Source organism: Girardinichthys multiradiatus, chromosome 14 (assembly GCF_021462225.1).
Source record: "Girardinichthys multiradiatus isolate DD_20200921_A chromosome 14, DD_fGirMul_XY1, whole genome shotgun sequence".
NCBI classification, from domain to species: Eukaryota; Metazoa; Chordata; class Actinopteri; order Cyprinodontiformes; family Goodeidae; genus Girardinichthys; species Girardinichthys multiradiatus.
This window is the reverse complement of record NC_061807.1, coordinates 35489064-35510080: the sequence shown is the minus strand read 5'-3', so window position 1 is coordinate 35510080 and position 21017 is coordinate 35489064. Positions and strand designations below refer to the sequence as shown.

Genomic DNA, 21017 nt, shown 5'->3' with positions numbered 1-21017 from the left:
TCAGCTTTCTGTGGCCAAACCTACAAAGGTCCAAGTTTGGAAGCTGTGACCATAAACAATACTTCCTTTAATAATAACCTCTGTTATGGTTCTGATTTGGGCCAAAACCCTTGCTGCGGGTTCCTGTTGTACAGACTTCAAGGCAAGTTGCAGACCGAGATAACAGAGCGAGTGACAGAAACAACAAAAAGGCTGGTCTTTCATCAGACATGCAGCCCAGGAAGGACAAAGTGTGCTTGCCTCGTTTCCACAGAGTGACAAACAGAGTTGTTGACCCCACAGGGCCCCAGGTTATGTTAGGAAAAAATCATATTGCCTAATGTGGCAGCAATGGTTGCCCTATTTGTTTGGAAAGCTGTTTGCAAAACCTTTTCAGTCATTTCAGCTGCTACCTGAAGAAAGCTTTTTGTCATCCCACATCCAGCTATAGTAGAGAAGTGGATCATCTGGGGCCATTGTAAGCAAAGCACGTTGTAATAAACTTCAGTTATAGAGATTATGGATTTGATGCAAATGGGTTAATAGGAAAGGCAGAATAAAGAGATGCATCACACATAAAAATGAGTCACAAGCTGGGGATATCTGCACAGCAGCGCTGGTGCTTGTCTTAGACATTAATGGGAACAAATGTGCTGAAGTTCTGTTTCTGGGAACTGCCTCGGTCGGCACGGGATGCGCGTTTGATCAATGCTCCGGCTCGGCTGCCTCGCATCCGTCAATGCCTCCTCACTCACAAGACTCAGCTGCTGACGTTCGACAAAAAGTCGGGCATTGTCTCCGCCGCTTTGTGAACCCGGCCAGATCCTTCCAACCAATGCACCATTTCAGGTTTAATCATTGTAGCCTATTGATTTCTCTGTGAGAGCAACAACCTCTGTGCCGTAGGGAGGGAACAGCCTGTTTGTCCTTTTTATTTGTCCGTGTCATGATTTTACCGTAAATATACCACTCTGCCAGATTGTCATCTTCATTGAGCTGTTGATACTGCAGATGAGTGGCCAGAAGGCACGCAAAAGGCCGGTCACAGGGTTGTTTAGCTCTCAGTTTGACATGGAGTCGATAGCAGAGACCAGGAGGCAGGATTTGATAACTAATCCCTCTGAATGATCTTATTGTAGCTGTAACAGGTATGAGGATGTTGCATTGGAAGTCCAAGAAGTCTGTTCACATTTGGATTTTCAGACTTGCAGGGGATGGCTCTCTCACTGGATACCTTGGATATTATTTTTCATCCATACCTTAAACTAAAATCACTTAGTTTACAGCGATCTTACGTTGTACTAAAACAGCAAAAGTATTTTCTTAAATCTAAATGCGTAATAGGATGACGGTATCAATTACCATTAACCCACAGTTTTCTGACTTTCTTTTCCAACTTAGATGGAGTCTCTCAATGACTTTTTTGTCCAAATTAATTAAACCTTGATTCTAATCTGGAAATCGCAAACAATGGAAGCTTTCACTGTTTAGGGGTGTGTTGATGCAATAAAGGAAGTTAGTTTAGGATTCAAGCTTTGAAAAAGGCCCGTGTGTCTGAATCTGGACTGCATTTAGTCATTTATAGTTAAAAAAAAGGTCTGTGAAGCTTTTATTATATTTGTGAAAACACAAAAAAGAGCCACATTCCCTTGCATTAGGACTACTTTAGAGTCCTGCTTAAAAACTGCAAGATGACCTTATAAATTAATTGCATGGAAGTTGTTTTTAATGTGACTGGTTTAACTGGCTGAACATAATCCAACCACCCTCTTGTAAGTGTCAAGACAGTTCTAGATGCTGTACCTCATTTAACACCTATCTGTTGGTGAAATTTAGTCAAACCACACTAACATTTATTACATTTATTTGTCAGACATTGGTTAAGTACTGACCTTTTAATCGCTGATTTATGGGGAAAACAGCCAGTTTGCAGATTATTAGATATGTGGATTCTTATTTGAGATTCTCCATGTGTATCTGTGGATGAGTTGGTATAAAGCTGTCATGTTCTGAAGCAGTCTGCCGACAGCAAGATGTCAGAAAAGATGCATTAAAGATGCTGTTTGAAGCCACAGCTGAACTGCAGTTGCTCGGCTGGATCCAGGCGCAGTCGCAGCATCGGGGTCTTTCAACAAATGGAGGCACTTGGCAGTTCAACCATCCATCCAGCTATCATGCTCGCAGCTTTAGATTTGCTTAGCCATCTATGAGTTGCTAGAAACAAAAAGCAGAGACAGGATTTAGACTTGGAGAACTTAGATTGCATTGTTTTTTTTTTGTTTTCTGTGTCTAACAGTTCTGGATCTATTGTACTTGCTCATGCATATCCAGTGCCTTATTTTACCCATTGATCCTTTTTGCGTTTTTTTTTGTCTAGTTAAAACCACAAGTTCATTGTATTTTATTGAGGTTTTATGTGATTGAGCAAAATTATATGCACCCTCCTTTAATCTTGTACTCATACATAAAATCCAGTGTAACTAACTGCCTTCAAGCCAATTTATCAGTAAAGGTCAGAGAGAAGGTTTCGGAGAACTTTAATGCAGACTTGGGTTATAAAACAATGTCAAAAGCTTTGTAAGTCTGTACGGCATTCAGGCTCTCTATGCTGGTAATAGATTTGGCCAAACCAGTTGTTTATTGCAACATAAACATCTTCTTGAAGTCAAACAGATGGTACGGTGGTCAAGGCATTAAGGACCTCCAACTTTTTTTAATAAAGCCTCGTTGCACATAATGTCCACTTAAAACAGCGAACAGCAGTCTTTCGACGTCACATTTTGGCCCTGCTAAGCCCCGATGGGACCTACTGGATGAACAAGTACCAAGAAAGCCAGTACCAGGCTGGAAAAGCCAGTAATAGAAACAATCGCAAAACGGGCTGAGTGGAGTGGAGCAGGCCAAAGTAGAGCCCATTGAAAGCTTGGAATGATTCAGATCAACTTATATGCATGTTAGAGTGGCGTAGTCAAAGTCCAGACTTAAACCTGTGGCAGAATGAACTATTGGTCACCAATGCTCTCCAGCCAGTCTGACTGAGCCTATATTGCCAAGAAGAATGGGCAAACATTTCAGTCTCTAGATGTACAAGGTGGGTAAATAATGCTAAAAAAGATTTGCCGACTTGGGAGGCTGGACACAAAGGCAAGCTTAACACTTAAGGTTTTTGTTTGTTAAAACATGTAGGAAACACGCCTCATTTTCCTTCCTCGTCACAATGATTTGCTACGTTGTTTTAGGCTGTCACCTAAAAGCCCAGTAACATACATAACACTTTGTGGCTGTGATGCAACAAAATGTGAAAAACTTCGAGTATAACTACAGTTGCAAGACATTGTAATTGTACAGTCCTCCTTTTTTATGCGGCTCCAGTTTTGGAACAGATTCACCACGAGCAGCTGTGGCTGTCTAACAGCAAGCTGTGAGGGATCTCAACGGCATATTTGTACCTAGACCTAACAACCGAATAACCCTGGCAGGAGCCTGTGGACGCTGCCAGCAGAGAGCCTGTAAAGGTACTGGGGTGGGGGGGTTCACTGGAGTGGTTGTGACCTTCACGCTCCGCTGGTGGAAATAAGTGTCACATTAAAGCCATTTAGTGTTATGATTTGGACCGTCCACCTCAATTAACCCCCAGCATGCGAGTCAGGCAGCAGAATTGCCAAAGCTTTCCCATCATAGTGGAGAGGCCTTTCTATTTATGGTGATTATTGTCATACAAATCAATAAGGAGGGATGTGGATGCGGTGTGCTGGAATGCAGTTCTCTGCTTCCACACCTGCTGGAGGTTTTCCCGTCGCCAAGGCGAGGGTTATCGAGCGTTAAATCCAGCCTTTGTCAGCACGCTTTCGGGCACGCTTGGGAGGGCGCCGCTGTCGGCTCTGGCACAGTAGCTGTTTCACCATCTTCCAACTGTCAGAGAGAAGTTGTGACATTTAAACTCAAGTCTAGTTTCCTCCTCACTGCCTCGCTGTTGTCATAGCAGCGGCTAAGGCAACTGGCTCGCGTTGAATGGGCTTAGGTTTGCAGTGCAAGAAGATTCTGATGTTGAAACTGGCCGCTGACTCAGTAATGGTGTTATGTTGTTTTTTTTGATGTAATGGTAAATGATTGGGTGTTCATTTAACATGTTTTTTACCCACCCGACCCCTTTGGATGGTTCGCAGCAGCTCAGGTAATGGAACATTAAATAATCTGAGCTAAATGAAAACCAGAAGGGCTGCTATGTGCTCCTGGTATTTATCGGCTGTTCGGAGCGACTGGGGTCAACTTTCTCCTGCACTCAAACTCTTGAGAACAATTCACACCCGAAGATAAGGCTGGGTTGCCACAAACATGTTCTGGTGCTCCTTAATGATAGCACATGTTTTAGAGAAAGTGTGAAATGTCAAGGAGCGCCACTGCAGGAATGTGACTCGAGGTGACTTAAATACAGGCTCATCTTTTTGGCTATATTGGTCATTCGGTGGCTTCATGACACTTGATAGGCAGCTTTATTACTGTTGCCTTGTGGTTGTTGATGGGAGCAAGTTTACCAATAGCATAGTAAATCATGCTATTCATATAATGTAGCCTGGATGTCTCTCCTGTCTGCTTTTAATCAGGGAGATTTTTATATTTTAAGATGATACTACCTGTTTTTTCAGCTACAGGCTGTCATAAGTTCCTTACAGAAAACACTTTCATGCTTATTCAGGATCTACATGCGTTCCATGGGTCTCGTGCATTATTGTTATTTTTAATCAGGTCTGAAACAATTAATCGATTATTGGAATAATCGGCAACCAATTTAGTAATCTTATAACCGCTAACTGGAGTATATAGACTCTAAAACAAGCAATTTGCTGAAAGAACAACCCACACACACACACAAAAATGATCTACATTTTGCATTTAAGATGGAAACATATTTTTTGTCTGTAAATATTCTCTATCCAGAACTCCTCAAGTGTCAGTTTTAGTGTCACCTGGTTCAACTCTGAAAGAACCTTTTGCTATTCAATTATTAATTGATTAATCAGAAAAACAGTCGACAGATTGATCGATTAGCAAAATAATTGTTAGTTGCAGCCCTATTTTTAATGCTACCATTTGTAGAGGAAGTATTAATATTTCTGTAATAATTTTTATTATTGTTACCCCACAGTAAAGTTGGGGGTCAACGTCCAATCAGATCATGTTTTCAGATACGAACACAATACAGTGAAAATCAGTCGATCATTTAATGCCATTGGATAAAAGTTGTCTATCTATGGAAGCCCACCACATGGCATTTTTCTCTTGACTTTCAGCAACCCCTCATCCTGAGCAAGCATAAGGTGACAGTGGAATGGAGCCATTACCTTTCAACAGGAGCAAAACCAGGCTAGGTATAAGGTGGCGTCTTCCTCAGTCTTCCTAATCCCCCCACCAGTCATAACCGGCTTAAGATTTAACCCCTCGCCAATACTTTCAATCAGCTTTGTCTGGTCTGCTGGGTGTGTGGTTTACTTATTGTGCAGAAAGCTACTGAGCTTGAATTGATATGGTTTCAGTTTCACCTTGCGCCTTGTTAGTGCCAACTCAAACTTTCCAGTTGTCGGCGACAAGGCTTCCGGGTAACCTTGATATGTTTTCAGCATGCATGTGAACATCCGTGTGAGTGTATGCCAGTTCTCCATTGGTTTTATGTAAGCCTTCATCCAGCTCCTGAAGCAGAAAGCTCTACGTCTAAAACAGAAACAGAAAGAGCCCCTGCCACTCTTAAACCAGTTTTCCTAGCTGTAAGCAAGTTCTATTGCTGTCAGTGGGCGAGAGGGAGAGGAAGGGAAATCCTTTGAACCACTCTGGGAAGCGTTGGAAATGCCTCGGTCAAAAAGCGGTAAAGCATAATTAGGGCCAAGGCTAACCAACCAGGCTGAGTTGCATCCATTTTTCACTTTTGCTGGTGAGCCTCTACTTTCTAATGTGCCTTCATAAATGTTGAAACTTAAAGAGAGGCAGATGTGGTAAATATACTTTTTGTTGATAGGCAGAGCTTTGACGGCTTGTTGCAGGAAGAGGGAAGGAATTCCAGACCGCAGTGTACGCTGGCATTGAGGAGAAACTTCACATCTGCCCTGAGGCTTCGACTGCATCTCCATAAATATGTCCAAATGTTTTATGCATATCAAAACTCTAACATTTAGTGGTGCAGTTGCAGGTCATTTTCTCAGCATAAAATATTGGAAGTTAATTTAGAGTTCGACTTTAAAGCTCAATATTTACATTTCTGTCTTTGCCTCTGGAGTGCTGTCACTTTGTCCCAATCCCTTCTTTACTCTTCCTGTTTCCCATTACACAATGTAAACAGGCGCAGTTTCGTTATCCTCCGGAGAGTGGCAGCATTAAAGTTTTTACTGAATTGAAAGAGCTCAGTGTTGTTTTAGAACATGAAGGGATAAAAAAAAAAAAAAAGCTGGCCCACTTACTTCCTGCCACTTCATTTAGCTCCGATCCCAGCCCTGATAGACTCACTGCTGGGTGGAGCTGGTTAGCAGCACAGTGGAGACGCCTGCATCTTAAGTAATTGTAGGTGAGCCTAATGCTATCTAAACAGAGCGGGGAAAGCCCCTCCCTGACTCTGCAGAGGAGAGATAGGCTTGGTTTGGACTACGAGGCAGGAAAAATGGCTTACCGCTCACTGCTGTCTGGATGCGTCTGTTTCAAGTCGAGCCCGAGGGAGGGCACGTGATGTAGAGTGTTAAGTGTGAGACTCTGAGTGTGTGACAGGAGAGCGATTGGGAGGAGGGGGGAGTGAAATTGCAATAGTTTCTGAGTCTCGCGGGAGCGCTTCAGTCTTTTTTAGTGTATATTGAACAAGTTGCAAGGCAGCTACACAGCCTGCGAACCTGTAATTATACACCACAACACACTCAGATTGTGATTGAGTGAACAAATATCACTGCAGCAGGTCACAGTGAGTGCATGATCAGCCAGGGCGTTAAATTAAACAGAAAAGCAGCCTTGGTATGTTTTCTGAGTGTAATTCAGGTTCCGGTGAAAGTATTTGTCATGTTGCCTAAAACTAGTTAGCATTAAATTGGCTGGCTGTGTATGCCATTACTTCACCCAGGCAACTGCTTGAAAGTCCGAACACCAACTCTCTGCTCTACACGTTTTACCTACACTATGTTTAAACTTTGGGAAAATCTATTACACGTTGATTGTCTTTATTAATATAAATCCCGGAGGGATTCTCCTGAAGCCTTGGCTCTTGTAACAGGGAGCCAGGGTTTCCAATGCACCTTGCAAGTCAAAATCACTCAGCAAGTGGTTGGTGAATATCCCGCATCTAATTGAGTGTAGTCATTTAGCAATGCTGCTGCAGTTTAGTTTCAAAAGGCACACATTAAATCCACTGGAATTATTTACCTTTATACCACCAACACTAGATCAACAATGAGATTTTTTTCTTATACCTTTTATTGGTTGTTTTCATGTTCTTCTTGGGTATTTTTGGCATTTTTTGCTGCTATTTCTGAATCCTTTTTGGAAGCAGAGCAACAAATTCCAACCTGTGGGAGGAAAAAACAATCTTTAATGACCCTACTGTACTTTAGCACACTCACACCAAGAGGCTAATGGCTGTACCAGGACATTCGGCAAAAAAGGCCTAAATGATGTAGAATTAGAGACAATTTCTTTAAAATGTTACTCTATGCTGTCATCAGCATCTCTAATGGCTGGTTTTAAGCAGTGGGCTTTTACCAGTCTTATGCTTCCTGTTAGTGCAGTGTACCTCTACAAGCCAAACTGTTGCAGATAGATTAAAATGAGCCTTTTTCATGTTTCTGCAGGGTTTTTGCAGGGTCTTAATTTTAAATTTAGTAGTATGAAATTAAGGCATTGAAACGTCTTAAAAACATCCTGCTTTTCTACACTAGGTCTTAAATAACCTTATTTAGATCTTAAATACTTTTGCTCTTTTGTCTGTTGCTTGTTTTATTCGCTGCATTCAGTCATTCCATGTGTTGTAGTTTTGGCTGTGATAATTTGTAGGGGTGCACCGATCGATCATCCCCAATTTCCTTAATTTTGGTAGATCGGTGATTGGCCGATACTTGCACGAGTAACCAATCTTATCTACTTGTCTAACCCATTGCAAGTTTTGTTTCTTTTTAAAATGTCAAAAATGAAAGACTGAAGGAACTACAATTTTCTAAACCTTTGATTTACAGGTAAATCTAAAAAAATGTTTATATTGCGTAAAAGTGCAATATTGTTTGCCAGGTATCTCAGAAAGTGAAACTCATTATGTAGAATCATTGCACATAGTGATAAAGTCCAAGGCTTTGTTTTGTGTAATTTTGATGATTTTGGCTTACAGGTAAAGAAAACCCATAATTCAGTGTCTCAGAGAATTAGAATACTGTGAAAACGTTCCTTATTGGACACACATGGTGTCACTGCCTAATCAGCTAATTAACTCAAAACACCTGCAAAAGTTTCCTGAGCCTTTAAACGGTCTCACTCTGGGTCATAGGCTACACTATCATGGGGAAGACTGCTGACTTGACAGAAGACAGTCATCGACACCCTTTACAAGGAGGGTGAGCCACTAAAGGTCTTTGCTAATGAAGCTGTTTGTTCATATAGTTTTGTATCCAAGCATATTAACAGGAAATTGAGTGAAAGGAAGAACGCGGATTCTGCGATAGGAGCGGCCGATTTACATGTTATCGCTATGTAGAGGCGCATTCAGGAGCAGAGCGGTGCGAAGGAAACAAAGGACGTAGTGCGAAAGGCACGCCGAGCGAAGCGGGAGCGGTGGACCAGTTGAAAAATCTGAACTTTTTTCTAACTTTGTGTCGCGTCAACCAATCAGGGACTGGATGTGGCTGTGACGTAGGATGAAGGACCACAGCGGAGAAGAAGCGGTTCACGTGGAATGTCAAGCGCGCAAAAGCACACAAATGACGTTAAATATTCGCCCCTTATAGTGAACTAAATTAATTAAGGGGCTAGTCAGAGGGAAGGGTTTTCAGCTTTGAATAGTATATATACATTGTCCTTTACCAGCACTTTACTATGAGAAAGTTTATATTTCAGGTGTGCTGTGAGAATAGGAATTTCACACCAGGGGTCGATAAATGGTAAGTGGACTGAACTTATATAGCACTTTTCCAGTCATACCAAAGCCAAATTTACCCAATCGCACTCGCTAATGCACACATTCATACACAGATACACAGACTGGTAGGCTATGTTGAGGTTAAACTCCGTGCCCAGTGGCATGTGGACATGTAGCAAGAGGAAGCTGGAAATGCACCCACAACTTTCGGATTGCAAGACAACTTCCCTTCCCACTACATTCACAATCACCATTATAAAGCCTCTTATATAATATGTAATATGCCAACTCTTTAAAAAAAAATTAACACAAGTTATGGAGTTTTTAGGTTATTTTTCTTACTTTTTATGAAGGTCTTCAACTTTAAATTCTAGGAGTCTTAAAATGTCTTTAGTTTAACTCGATTCAACTTGCAGAAAACCCTCTGATGAACCTTAATTTTCCTGGGACACTTCGGCAGACCAGTTCAGGTTAAATGTCGTTCTCAGGGGAACCCACTACTTCGCTGTTCTGCTCATAGAGAACTTAAAACACTCATTTGACCTTGTGTATTGGGTAGAGATGGCCCATGGTTTGACCTAAGATTTGTCTGCCTGAGTTGCCATGTGTTTGGGAACATTCAGTGCTTCTGTTCCCGTCCTGTTCTGATGTCTGGTTATTTTTAGCCGTACTCGCTCTCAGGAGCCCTTGGGCTGGGTTCAGCGGCTTATTTTTCTTTCCGTCTCTTACCTGCTTGCATGTTCATCTAGCTGCCAAAATCACTCTCTTTTTTTTGTTTTGTTCTGTCAGACTGCTACATGTTCCCCCAAGAAGTTCGAGCAGAGACACTAAGACAGACATGCACTGACTTCAATCCCATTTCCTTGACATGATTTCCCAAATTCCGCCTGCATGAAAAACAGTTGGATAGAAGAAGAGGGGGAGTGTTTCTTTCACTCCTTCTCTGTGCCAAGGATATAGAAATTGGGATCTCAAACGGGGAATTAAAGGGTAGTCCTAACATTCAATCAAAGCGGGAATTAAAGCCATAGCTAATTTTGTTTCCGGAACATGATGTTTTTTTGTTTCTGTATGCCTTGTTGGCGAAGGGGAAAGTACGGTTGCCTTTTTTTTCACTGCCAGTTGATCAGCAGTGTGCAGCAACAGGTCAGATTCTTACAGCCTGAGAAAACTCGAGTCTCTCCTGAATGTACACTAGCATCATTAAGATAACTTCACACTGGTGGCTGGCCTAGTTCCAACAATAGACCTTTCATCTGGTTGTGAAAGATGGACTTTTTCTGCATCTCTGCATTACAGATTAAGTGACCAACTGTGGTGAACTCTGTGACCTTTTTGACTTTGAAGGCCTTTTTACACAGCACCCTCCACATTTATTGTCACCACTGGTAAAGATGTGGAGAAAGCTTTAGATTAAATGCATGTTTTATTGCAGTAACATAATCTCAAACTACTTTTTAACTTTTTTTCAAAGCATGAAAGACAAGAGAACGTGTCATTCGAGCAGGGCTTCAACCTTCATTATTAGGGGTTACTGTTCTCAACATGAGCTGCAACTGCATTCTGGTTTCCCTTATGGATAGCGATATATTAATTACTTTTCAGACAGTGAACGTTTGTTTATTAAAAATATTGTCGCAAAAATGTAAATTTATGCCAAGCATCATTTGCATTATGACTTCCTGGAGCATCTCACACTGATACGCGCTATACACTGCTGCTTGTGTTTCTCCAAGCCTCTTACATGAAAAGCTTTAATGCTGCAGGCTAAAATGGTCAGAAATGTAAATAGTGTTTCACCATTATATTATTGGTATTAGAGGTAGTTACTGTTGAATGGGTCAGTTTGACATAGTCTTGAATGAAGGTCCGTACCTGATACCAGCATTAGCCGAAACTACACTGATTCCTGTTTAGATTTGCTGTGTTGGCGCTGTGGGACTCCAGGTTGTGATTGTTTTCCTGTGTTGTGCAGAGATGAAATCCGAGGAGAGACCAGTGTGCACAGAGGTGGTCAGTCAATCCCAATTCTATCGTCTGACACCATAACCATAAATAGAGCTCAATGTTACACCTGCTGTGTGATTGGCTGAAAAGTGAGCAGTTGCAGAGAGAATTGAATCTGACTGAAGCCGTAGGAGGGCTTTTGTTTCACTTGTCAGCACCTCAGATAAGATGCATGTCTTCAGAATTAGGACAGTTTTTCAAATCCAACAAAGAAGAGAATAGGCATGCTTTTAGATTTATAAGCTTTACATTTTACTGAATTCCTCCTACCTCAGTTGCTTCTCATGCTCATATAAGGATTTATGAAGGGAAGGAAGCTGGAGACAGGCAGGGAGTCTTGTTCATGGAATCCTCTTTTGTGACAAACCCCTTTTAATAGTCTCTAACACAAAGACATATGGGGAAGAGGAGGAGATTACTGGTATGCCAGACAAGGTGCTGATACAGGGGAGTGTTAATCTTTAACAGATTGGGGCTGCAGCCCCCCGGGCTCCTTCAATGTCTGGCTTTTTATCAGTGAACTGTCAGTGTGCACATTTGGTACCTGTGCAGACTTTGAATTAAGGTCACTCAACTCTGAGGCAATGCTCATGTTCAGGTAACTGTTATTAAACCCTAATAATCTCAGTTCCCCACAGGTTGACCATACCAGCAGGCCGGCTCAGTAGTTGGAGGCGTCGTACTTCTACCCTATCACCAATATTAAAGCCTTCCTTTTTTTTAAGTGACTGATCTTCTTGATGGCTCTTTATGCAAAGTATTTTATTCCTTGAAGCAACACAGGTGGTGTTCATTTTCTAGGCTCCATAATTATGAAAATGACATTTTTCTCCATCATGCTCCAAAGGAGGATTGGAGATATGAATGGTTCATAAAGAACCTTTAATTTATTGTGACGTCTCCCGAATAAGAACTTGCCAGTGGATACAATATCATGTGTCTAAATCTAGTTGGATTGGTTGAAAGAGAATAATTTTAGCCTTGCATCAGCTGCCACGTTTACCTTTTTAAATACTTTCCTTAGTCACCGTAAAGGCACCGCTTTGCCTTTGTTGCCATCTTGATGAACTGGATCTGACAAATAAAACCAAGAAACATCCTGGAAAACTTGTTTGATTTTGAGGTCATTTATTACACATGCAGCCTAGTGAAAGGACCATATGTCGAGGCATTAATAGTGTTATAGAATCAGTGAGTGAAGGTTTCTAGACACAGAATGTCTCCTAGACCTATTGGAGAGTTACCAGTAGTTGGTAACTCTTGATAGAGGTTGAATTTTGTACATTTTTATGTATCATACTATTGCTACAGATGCACTCATCGGCTAATTTCTGAGCTTTCATTTTGTCAATACACATGTTAGCCCATTCTGATTTCTCTACTAGGCGGAGGAGGGTTATAAGAGGGTTACAAGAACAACATTAGATATTTTTTCTGGCCTTCCTCTCTTTACCAGAAGTAACTAGAGCCACAGGTCACTGTAAAACATTTTATTTGCAAATATTTTGAGACAAAGAAAAAATAGCTATAAGCTGTTTGCATCTTTTATTAGGGATTACCATGGTTAGCTCAGCTGATATCTGTGAGTATTCTCTCGAGAATGTGGAGCCTTACCTCAACTCTGATTCCTTACATAACAGACAGAGGTCAAAAGCTCAAAAGGATAAAACGGAATAATTTAACTATTCTCTGTTCAGAATTCCTCTTATCTGTGAAACATTGGGGTCTCTCTCGCTCTCTCGCTGCCTGAATCAACCGCATGCATGTCTTGACGTGTCATAGAAAATTAAGTTTTGAATTTCTCTTACATTTATGGGCTTCTTATTAGGACTTTATTTTTCAAAAAACCTCGGTGATGGTAAAAATGCTAACTTTGAGTTTTCACTCAGTGACAACCTCCACACCGAAGATCTTTGAATTTCTCATGTTAGCTTTTTGCCTCATGCTTTTGTAATTATTTCATTTTCTGCTAGATTCCAAACTATCATCTCTATCTTATGCAGTTTTTTTCTGTTGTGCATGCTAGAGTTGTTTTTAAAAAAAAACTCAGAATCTTTTAAAATCAGAATCTGCAGGTCAGAGAAGAAAACCGTTCTCATCTAGGAAAGGCCTGCTCTACATTTGTCCCAGATTTCATCCAGATCAGACGTTTATAGGTGCCTAACTTGGTACTAAACCTATGTTTTGTAAGCATATGTTTTCTTTTAGACCTTAAGCAGCATTTGGTCTTTATTATTTTATGACCAATAAATGAACAAAGGGAAAAGTTGTTGGTTCATGGTGAGTAGTTTAAAACATAGCTTAGGTTTCAGGATTATTAAAGAAAAAAAAAACCAATAGTCCTAATGGGTTAAAGGTTTAGAACCTCCTCTGTTTTTCATGGATTGTCTACAGCCGTCTTTCAGGAATTTCAGCTATGTGAGCCAGCGCTTCTTTCCGGGGTGGCTTATTTCTGGATTTAAAGACCAGGGCATAGCATAAATAGAAAAAAGCCCCTAAACTATATAGAGAATAAACTGTGTCCGGCGTGATAGATAAAGGCTCTCATGTCCCTTAGTGTCCCTAAGAATGTGAAGATAGAACTGATAGGCTGTCTAAAGGTATGCTGCAACTTATTTACATCGTAATCGTTGCCAGGGTGCTTCATGATTTAGCCAAAACTCCCTTTGAAAATGCTCTCAAGCACACAATGAGGAATTTAACCCAGTGAAGGAAACGAACTGGCCTCGAGTGTAGCACTCAGGATGTTCTAGCAAATATTGCAGCAATAATCAGTGTTTACTGCAGCTAATAGAGCAGGTTGGGCAAGCATGTTCTTTTTTGAACAGTATGGGAATTTAATGTCCTACATTAGGAATGCGACAACGTAAGGTATTGGTTTAGTAGGATCATTATGTTCTTAACTTCTGATACGACTGTCTCCTGTTGGAGTGGGAACATAAGTAACCCTTTGGAAACATTGTAAAATAAGAAATTGTGAAGAAATAAGAAAAGACTGAGCCTTTTTTCATATGGGTTGAAAAAACAATCTTCATGATCTAGGCTTTACAGAGTTCACTGCATCTTGTAATGCTAGCAGCATGAATGGGTTAACTTTGCATTTTTCTGTGGAGGATGGAGGAAAAGACGTCTACTGAAAGATGGTGTCTGTGCAGATGAGGAGTCATTAAGCATCTATCTGGTATATTTATGCTCCTGGTGACCTACCTTAGTCAGCTGAACAGATGGAAAGCAGGATCGGTTATGGCATTTTCTTGATAGGAGTTTGAGTTGGTGTATTGTTCTGAAGAAATTTGGATTTTTGGTTTTCAACCGGCCAATTGTCTGTCAAGACAGTCATGCATGTAAAATCATTAGATTCCGGGCACTAACCACATCCTCTGAAAAAGTTCGTAGTGCGTAGTACGAATTACAGATGCACAGAGTCTGCGCAGGCGTGAGCCAGTTTCAACTTTCAGCTATACGTACTGCATAGACCTGATCATTAGTTTTTGCCATGCTATAACAGATCATTTCAGTTGCATTACTTTAAAGTTGCGCTGATGTTAGGTTTGCTTCAGAAGACAAATATAAAACAGCCTCCAGATTGATTATATATGTTTTAATTTTTCTGCCTTCAGTAAAATGTCTCACTGCTTTGCTGCAGGTTTAGAAGCTGATATCTGTAAGTATCTCTGTCACAACTGCAACTGAAAAGGTTTAGTCATGCTTGTGTTTTCATAAAATGCAAACACTGGAGCATTTAATAAGATGCTGTTGCCTGTCACTACTCAGACAGACAAACAAACCTCGCTGTGGTTGGTGTTGTGGAATTTTCTCTGATTATCAGATCCTGAGCCTGATCCCTCCAGCATCCACAGCTCTGCCAGAAAGTCTCTGCTTGTTTCATCCAAAGGGCACAGAGGTCGGCGGTCGACAAGTAACAATGGACCTCAGCTCGGAGAGGGACAGATGGGGTCACTGTTGCGAATGAGATCACATTTACTGAGCATTTGTTTTTCACATGTCTGTGTGTACGTGAGGGGAACACTGAGCTAGCTGCAAACCTGCTTTATTGTCTAAGGAAACTGTTTTTTTCAGAGACAGCAACTTAACAAATAAACAGAGGGGGAATGTTCTTCTTATGTACATGGTTTACACATGTTAAAAACATGCATGTTCTGGTCCAGATCAAAGCGCCACCCTGTTAAAAAAAAATCCCAGATTTCCTTCTGTTACCTATAGAGACTTGTCAGCATGTAATGAGTTTTACGAATAATGATTAGTTGATTCTGGTTGTATTCTACTTAGCACTGCTTCATTTGGTTTATCTGTCAGAAATACTGATATTTAACTAAAAAACTAAAATGTAATCTATGTATTAGTATTAGGAGGAAGGAAAATTGTGTTCAAAATGAATTTCAAAAATGTTTGGTATGCATTTATATTCATCCAAACAGTTGGTACCTGTAGGACCGTGTTTGCTTGTCATTATTGCTGAGTCCTTTTGGAGTACCTCACCAGCTTTGCACAATTTGGGGACTGAGATTTTTACCCATTCCTCTTTTCAAAATAGCTTAAGCTTGGTCAGATTGGACAGAGAACGTCAGCACATCAATGTTTTATGTCTTGCTAAATACTTGGAATTAGGTTTGGACTTTGACTGGGCCTCCTAACGCATGATTTCATTTCATTTTGATCTCAGTAATTGTACCTCTGGCTGTATGTTTGGGGTTATCGTCTTGCCGGAAGGTAAACAAGTCTCGGGTCTTTGGGAGCCTCTAACAGGTTTTCTTCCAGGTTCTTCTTGTATTGAGCTCCATCCATCTTCCATCAACTCTGACCAGCTTCCCTGTTCCTGCTGAAGAAAAGCACCCCCACAGCATGTTGCTGCGACCGCTGTCGTGTGTTCAGGGAGATGTGCCATGTTATTTTACATAGGAATATGCCTATTGGCCAGGAAGTCAATTTTTGCTCTCATTTGCAACCTCCGGCAGATCCTTGTAGCAAAGTGCCTATGGAAGATTCTGCCACTCTTCCATAAAGGTCAGGCTTGTGGAGTGCCCAACTATTAGTTGTCCTGTCAACATATTCTCCCACCTGAGCTGTGGATCCTTTCAGCTCCTCCAGAGTTACCATGGCCCTCTAGGTTTCTTCTTTGATTACTGCTTACCTTGCCCAGCCTGTCGGTTCAGTTGGACGGCCATGTCTTGGTAGGTTTGTTGTTGTTCCTTTCTAGGATGGGGTTAACAGAGCTCTGTGGGATGTCCAAAGCTCAGGATATAGTTGTACAACCCAACTCTACTTTAAAGTTCTCCACGACTTTCTCCTTTCTCCATGGGGGGCATGATGCTGTTTGTTCATTAATGTTTTGGGGCAAACCTCTGAGGCCTCCACAAAACCTGGGTGGGCTCTATTCAATAATTATGTGATTTAAGGCAATCGGTTGCACTGGGTTTTCTTTAGAGGTATCGGAGTAAAGGGGGTAATTAAACTGTGTAACACAATCAACTTTTCATGTGGAATAAAGAACACCCTTTGATTGGCTTTGAGACTCCCATCAGAGTTGGATTGTTTATATTGTATACATTTCTCATCAATGCACGGCCCCAGCTCTCTGTTGACTAATTACTGGCGAACCCGCAGGCACCAATTAGCCTGGTCAGACTGAGGATCGATGTTGCTATGTATTTATTCTCTTGGATTAGCTGCTAGAGGTGCAGTAGAAGTAAGATGAGCTCCTCGTCAGTGTTTCTGCTTTCGACTGTTTGAAGGTGATGAGTGGAGGCGAAGTGAGGCTAGTGGAGCTGTGGGTGCAGATTCCTGCAAATTGTCCAGAGGAAGAGACACTCATGTTTCACATGGCTCATCATCTCCTCTCATCTCCTCCACTCGTGGTCACACATCTCATTTTTGTTAACCCCCCTCTTTGCATCATCCCCACCTTATTCTGTTCTGTTCGACTCCTCTCTCTGGGCCGTTTCTGTGCCTCAGTTGCCTTTACTTCCCCCCATTTTTTTCCCCTCTCTCCCCCCAGGTCCAGGATCAGTGGCATCTAATACTTTCCACTCCGTCTGATTAAGTCGGCACACGTACCCTCTTTACATTATCGCGCCAGCACACATACACACTAGTGCACCAGTGTCCCTGTGGAGCTAATCAGCCTTACTCTTAGTACTGTCTCTCCCTCTCTCTGCAACACCACTCCAGACCTAATGAAAAAACATGAGCTTTGAGAAAAACCAAGCCCAGACGGACAGATAGAAGAAATGCTTAAAAGAAGGAATAGCAGAAGATTAAGAGAAAGGGAAGGAGAGAAAAAGGCCAGTTTTGGGAAGTGAGTTGTTTAAATGTGAACATTTGAAATTCACATGCACTCGGTTAGCAGCTAAACGCTTTGACAGGCTAACCACTTACTGCAGGTAAATGGACGGGCTGCACTGTGACACACCTTTGTTACATTGCTTTAGCCTCATTTGTATCGACTGAGTGGGCCACCTCCTGATGTGTGTATGTTAAAAGAAAAGTGCCATGTTGAGTGAACGATTAGGAACAATACTGGACCGGGGCGTCTGCTGAGTGTTTGAACCAGACAATGCAGAGAGCGAGCGAGGGAATGAAAGGGCAACTCACACCTGATTATGAAGACGAAGCCCTCAGTCAGGAGCCTCCTTGCCTCAGCAGCCTAATGAGAAACTGCTTCTGTGGTTACCAGGTGTGGGAGCCGGCAGCTCGTAATGTCCTGTGGAGAAGAACAAAAGGCTGTGGGAAAAGAGGAGGTGCACAAAAAGAGACGGAGAGATATGAAAGGAAGGGAAGGACTCCACAGAAGAGATTGGAACCAAAAGAAAAGCTGACCTGATGTGAATGATCAATTTGTGTGTGTCTGTATTGATGTTTGCGCTTGAGAGACTCACTGCGTTACCTGCATGTGGCGAGTGGAGACACTGAATCCTTATAATAAGCTGGGGGACCTGAACATGCGTCGGCTCAGATCGATCTCCATTAAAGGGGAGAACAGTGAGAGGCAGCCAGGCTGTTGCTCTCTGGTCAGATCGCATTGTTTGCCCTGAGATCAAGTACAAGTTAAAGAGGTTTTTTTTCATCTGCTGCATGTTGACGGTCTAGCAAACACTGGGAGAAGAAAGTAAAGGAGTCTGACTCTTCCTTAAACTTGACAAAATGGCAATTACTAACTTATTCTGACCTTTTTATGAATAGGTCAAATTCTACTGGCTCTCAAGTTTCGAAAAACTTAATATGTAAACTGAAAATGGGAAGCAATGATATTAAATCTTCTATCCAATTAAAATCGATTAGAAACCAATTACCTTCAGAACCACCTAGTTCACCTGAGTATAATTTAATTTGGGGAAATTAAAAACAGGTTTAGGGTTTTAAAATCATTTTCAATTTTTGAACGTCACCGAAAAATGGAAAGGGTGTGGCACAACTGCTAACCTACCAGTACAGGCCTGTCCACTTAATCACACAGGTTCTGCAAGGAGATCAATAATCAGAGACAGCCAGGAGCCCAATGGTAACTCTAGAGGATTCGGAGAGATTCACAGCTCAGGTGGGAGACTACTAGCTGTGCAGTCCACAAATTCAGACTTTATGGAAGAGTGGCAAAAGGAAAGCTGTTGGATGGATGGAGCTCAATAAATATCTCTGTGTGATCAGACCAAAATGTAACTTTTTGGCTTGCAAAATGCTGTGTACAGTACACACCAATACCCACTGTAAAACATGGTGGTGGCAGCATCATGCTGTGGGGGTAAACATATTTAACAAGGGAGGCTGAATACATATGCATGTATTGAGTAATAAAGCTTCTCAGATTCTCACCACTTTGTGTTGGAGTATCACTTAAAATCCCAAAGAAACTCATTAAATTTGATGACAAAATCTGGAACGTTGAATGGATATAAAAACTTTTGCACAACACTGTATAAAAAAGGTTCCTGTTTTTAGAAGAGTTAGTTGAATGACAGCATATGGCATCCAGCAGTAAACAGGTTCAGTGTTATTTTTGCCTTCACTGCTGTGAAGTTGGCCATGCCGAGGGCAGTGATAGGGCCCTGTTCCATCAATGGGACTGTACAATATTATTACAGTGTTTGCATTGCAGTGTGCAGGAGCTGAATGGGACCTGCAGTGTGAATTAATACAAGCTCGTCATGCTGCAAATTCTTTTACAGTGATATAAATAGAAACCTGAAAGGAGCTCATTTCCCGTGACTAATCTACAAGAAAAGTCTCTCTGGAAGAAAAAGAAAACACTTTCAGTTTTGGGGCTCTTGGAGTATTACTTAAAATGGATTTACATGGAGTTGGTTGTTGATGAGGGATGTGCACAATGCAAATGGAATGTTATGAACAAATATTTTTATGTATCAAGAAACTGATTGGGTTGAGAAACTGAGTGAGTTTGTCCATAAGTGCAAAAGCTGAGGTCTGTTGGATCCCGCTAATTTCTGCATCACAGAGAACCTGTTGAAGTCCTCGGTGCTCTCCTGCTGCCCTCAGCACATCCTCTGGGGAAGAGAGGTACAGAACAGGTCGTTTCACCCACTCTCATTCAACATGGCTACTAATAATACAGATCGGGTTCGAATTCATTGTGCTTATTTAAAAGGGACAACTTACCTTAGTAAAGTAGTTTATTGTGAACAACCCCGAGTTAGCCAAAAGGCTAGTTTTCCTCAGTAGCCTTGGTGGTTGACTGAATGTGGAGGAAAATCTAGTTCATCAGCGGAGCTCCAGTTTTCAGTGTATAAACTCGTGCTCTTTTCTTTAAAGTTCTAATATATAATCTAATAAGCTTTATTCCAACCATGCAGAACAACTTGCTTTGTAAAAATATAGATTTATTTAAGATCTTATTAGAGTGATCCGCCTCTGTCCCTTGGTGTGTGTCACTTTCTCAGGGTTTTGTTCGTATTCGTTGTGCACATACAGGGGTTGGACAATGAAACTGAAACACCTGTCATTTTAGTGTGGGAGGTTTTATGGCTAAATTGGACCAGCCTGGTAGCCAGTCTTCATTAATTGCACATTGCACCAGTAAGAGCAGAGTGTGAAGGTTCAATTAGCAGGGTATGAGCACAGTTTTGCTCAAAATATTGAAATGCACACAACATTATGGGTGACATACCAGAGTTCAAAAGAGGACAAATTGTTGGTGCCCCTCTTGCTGGCGCATCTGTGACCAAGACAGCAAGTCTTTGTGATGTATCAAGAGCCACGGTATCCAAGGTAATGTCAGCATACCACCAAGAAGGACGAACCACATCCAACTGGATTAACTGTGGACGCAAGAAAAAGCTGTCTGAAAGGGATGTTCGGGTGCTAACCCGGATTGTATCCAAAAAACATAAAACCACGGCTGCCCAAATCACGGCAGAATTAAATGTGCACCTCAACTCTCCTGTTTCCACCAGAACTGTCCGTCGGGAGCTCCACAGGGTCACTATACACAGCTGGGCTGCTATAGCCACACCTCTGGTCACTCATGCCAATGCCAAACGTCGGTTTCAATGGTGCAAGGAGCGCAAATCTTGGGCTGTGGACAATGTGAAACATGTCCACAGCCCAAGATTGTTCTCTGATGAGTCCACCTTTACTGTTTTTCCCACATCCGGGAGAGTTACGGTGTGGAGAAGCCCCAAAGAAGCGTACCACCCAGACTGTTGCATGCCCAGAGTGAAGCATGGGGGTAGATCAGTGATGGTTTGGGCTGCCATATCATGGCATTCCCTTGGCCCAATACTTGTGCTAGATGGGCGCGTCACTGCCAAGGACTACCGAACCATTCTTGAGGACCATGTGCATCCAATGGTTCAAACATTGTATCCTGAAGGCGGTACCGTGTATCAGGATGACAATGCACCAATACACACAGCAAGACAGGTGAAAGATTGGTTTGATGAACATGAAAGTGAAGTTGAACATCTCCCAT

At 41.7% G+C, this 21017-nt stretch overlaps 1 protein-coding gene and 1 long non-coding RNA gene across 2 annotated transcripts in view; one reads left to right on the top strand and one right to left on the bottom strand.

Annotated features, from left to right (window-relative positions):
* si:ch211-200p22.4 (phosphatidylinositol-binding clathrin assembly protein) overlaps nt 1–21017 on the top strand; it is a 99308-nt gene that overhangs the window by 4649 nt on the left and 73642 nt on the right. The gene's annotated exons all lie outside the window — the stretch shown is intronic.
* Nucleotides 1827–11423, bottom strand: LOC124881392. The gene is made up of 3 exons (XR_007041646.1): nt 11348–11423; nt 7419–7514; nt 1827–2193 (listed from the first exon to the last, which is right to left on the bottom strand). It is a non-coding gene; the product is annotated as an uncharacterized LOC124881392 (long non-coding RNA).